Raw genomic sequence first — 2,522 nt, 5'->3', positions numbered from 1 at the left:
GAAACAGTTCACAGACCATATAAAGCTCAAGAAAGAAGACCAAAATGTGCATGCTTCAGTTCTTCTTAGAAGGGAGAACAAAATACTCATGGGAAGAAATAGAGGAACAAAGTGCGGAGAAGGGACTGAAGAAAAAAAGGTCATCTAGAGGCTGCCTCACCATAAGTTGCTTTTATCAGAGTATTTTACTACTACCATGCGGGGGGGGGGGGGGGGACATAAGACAGAGAATGAGTATTCTTTCTTCTACCATAACTCATCTTTAATTTTTCCTATCTTAAACATAATTTGTTTTATTGCATTGTTATGGGGAACTTTCTAAAGTATGATATTTCTCTTACATTGCTATATATTTATGTTTCTTTATAGAGTGACAGAATATTTTTCTTCTTATAAATGGACATCGTGACCGTCTAGAAGCAGCTGCTCAGCTCGCTCTCGAACCTGTCTTCAGTTCGCTGCCTTTACTGCAGACTTCACCATGTCTATCAGGGTGACTCAGAAATCCTACAAGATGTCTTCCTCCGGTCCCCGGGCCTACAGCAGCCGCTCGTTCACGAGTGGACCCGGTGCCCGCGTCAGCTCTTCCAGCTTTTCCCAGGTGGGCAGCAGCAGCAGCAGCTTCCGGGGAAGCCTGGGTACCGGCGTGGGACTGGGCGGCTTTGGCGGGTCTGGTGTCCGGGGCATCACAGTGGTCACGGTGAACCAGAGCCTGCTGAGCCCCTTGAAGCTGGAGGTGGACCCCAACATCCAGGCTGTGCGCACTCAGGAGAAGGAGCAGATTAAATCCCTGAACAAGTTCTCCTCCTTCATTGACAGGGTGCGCTTCCTGGAGCAGCAGAACAAGATGCTGGAGACCAAGTGGAGCCTGCAGCAGAAGACATCAAGGAGCAACATGGACAACATGTTTGGGACCTACATCAACAACCTCCGCCGGCAGCTGGAAGTCCTGGACCAGGAGAAGCTGAAGCTTGAGGCGGAGCTTGGCAACATGCAGGGCCTGGTGGAGGACTTCAAGAATAAGTATGAGGATGAGATTAACAAGCGCACAGAGATGGAGAATGATTTCATCCTCATCAAGAAGGATGTGGATGAAGCATACATGAAAAAGGTGGAACTCGAGTCCTGCCTGGAAGGGCTGACCGACGAGATCAACTTCCTCTGGCAGATCCATGAAGAGGAGATCCGTGAGCTGCAGTCTCAGATCTCAGACACGACCGTGGTCCTGTCCATGGACAACAGCCACTCCCTGGACATGGACGGCATCATTGCAGAAGTTCGTGCCCAGTATGAGGACATCGCCAACCACAGCCTGGCTAAGGCTGAAACCATGTACCAGATTAAGTACTAGGAGCTGCAGACCCTGGCTGGGAAACACGGAGATGATTTGCGCCGCACAAAGACAGAGATCTAGATGAACCGCAACATCAGCCGCCTGACGGCAGAGATTGAGGCCCTCAAAGGCCAGAGGGCAACCCTGGAGGCGGCCATTGCTGATGCAGAGCAGCGTGGAGAGATGGCCATCAAGGACACCAATAACAAGCTGTCTGAGCTGGAGGCTGCTCTGCAGCGGGCCAAACAGGACATGGCCCGGCAGCTGCGGGAGTACCAGGAGCTGATGAACATCAAGCTGGCTCTGGACATCGAGATCGCCACCTACCGAAAGCTGCTGGAGGGCGAGGAGAGCAGGCTGGAGTCTGGGATGCAGAACATGAGTATTCATAGGAAGACCACCAGTGGCTACTCAGGAGGACTGAGCTCATCCTATGCGGGACTCAATAGCCCTGGTTTCAGCTATGGCGTGAGCGCCTTCCAGCCCAGCTTCAGTTCTATCGGGAGATCCAGCACTTACAGCCGAACCAAGGCTGTGGTCGTGAAGAAGATCAAAACCCGTGATGGGAAGCTGGTGTCTGAGTCTTCAGATGTCATGTCCAAGTGAATGGCCCCTGAAGTCGTTACCAGAGTGTGGGAGAACTAGAGACCCACCCGAGGGTCAGCCCAAATCCTCTGGCCAACCTTAGGAGGAATTTCCTAGCTGGGATATCCCAACGGTCCGTGCCATCCACCCAAACCCAATGCGATAATATTTTGAATAAAATAAAGCCTCAGCTTGTTCTATTACAAATAAAAAATAAATGGACATCGTTCATTTACTGATAGTTGTTGTTTTCTTTTCTCATTGTTGGCAATAAAAATTATTAGTGCTTTAACTCCTATTGGGGGAGGCATCTGAATAGAATCTAGGAAGAGTGATTAAGAGCATGGACTTTGAAGTAACACAGCTCTATTCTTCCTAGGTGTCTAGCCTTTGCCAAATCACTCTTTATTTTTTTTTAATTCAATGTTCTCTGTATTTACATTTTAAATGTTATCTGCTTTACCCCAGTCCAATCCCTACTCCCCCTCCCATTGCCTCCATGAAGGTGCTCCCTCCCCATTTTTAATATGATTATTTGATTCTCTAGAGTCTAATTTTTTGAGTTCTTTGTATATACTGGATATTAGCTCACTGTCAAATGTAG

At 48.8% G+C, this 2,522-nt stretch overlaps 1 pseudogene across 1 annotated transcript; it reads left to right on the top strand.

Annotated features, from left to right (window-relative positions):
- The first annotated feature begins 481 nt into the window (after positions 1–481).
- LOC308414298 (keratin, type II cytoskeletal 8-like) lies at positions 482–1,939 on the top strand (annotated as a pseudogene). Its single transcript has one exon. The product of its transcript is annotated as a keratin, type II cytoskeletal 8-like (transcript).
- The last annotated feature ends 583 nt before the right edge of the window (positions 1,940–2,522 follow it).

Source organism: Micromys minutus (genome assembly GCF_963924665.1).
Source record: "Micromys minutus genome assembly, chromosome: X".
Lineage (NCBI taxonomy): Eukaryota > Metazoa > Chordata > Mammalia > Rodentia > Muridae > Micromys > Micromys minutus.
The sequence above is the reverse complement of the archived record's forward strand: the minus strand, read 5'-3'. Positions and strand labels throughout refer to the sequence as shown.